The 580-nt window shown below is 31.7% G+C and overlaps 1 non-coding gene across 1 annotated transcript; it reads left to right on the top strand.

The window, feature by feature from the left end:
• Positions 1-231: 231 nt before the first annotated feature.
• Positions 232-338, top strand: LOC130456575 (U6 spliceosomal RNA). The gene has a single exon (XR_008915646.1). It is a non-coding gene; the product is annotated as a U6 spliceosomal RNA (small nuclear RNA).
• The last annotated feature ends 242 nt before the right edge of the window (positions 339-580 follow it).

Here is a 580-nt window from a genome sequence, read left to right as displayed (position 1 = left end):
CTTCTGATTTTGGCTACATTGGTTTTGTTTGTACAAAACCTTTTTAATTTGATGTAGTCCAAATTCCTAGATAAATCTAACCAAAAAATAGTTAAGGACCTTAATAGAATTTTAGAAATGTTAGATGTCATAGACATCTGGCAATTATTTAATGGAAATAAAAAGTATATACATTTCTCAGCTGTTTTGGCACCTTTAAAGATTAATCATGTCTTAGAAAATTAAAAACCTGTGCTTGCTTTAGCAGCTCATACACTAAAATTGGAACAATATAGAGAAGATTAGCATGGTCCCTGCACAAAGATGACACACAAATTGGTGAAGCATTTCATATTTTTTGATCACATGGGTTGATGGGAATGTGACTGGGAAAGTAGACTCTAAATGATCACCCTAATGCAAATATCAATAATATGGAAATAAGTCTTGATCAATGACACAAGTAAAACCCAGTGGAATTGTACATTGGCTATGAGAGGGGGTTAAGGGGAGTGTAGGGAAAGAACATGAATCTTGTAACCATGGAAAAATATTCCAAATTAACTAATTAAATTAAATTTCCCAACAAAATAAACAAATT

This window comes from Monodelphis domestica, chromosome 1, assembly GCF_027887165.1.
Source record: "Monodelphis domestica isolate mMonDom1 chromosome 1, mMonDom1.pri, whole genome shotgun sequence".
Classification (NCBI taxonomy): Eukaryota; Metazoa; Chordata; class Mammalia; order Didelphimorphia; family Didelphidae; genus Monodelphis; species Monodelphis domestica.
This window is presented reverse-complemented; position numbering and strand designations above follow the sequence as displayed.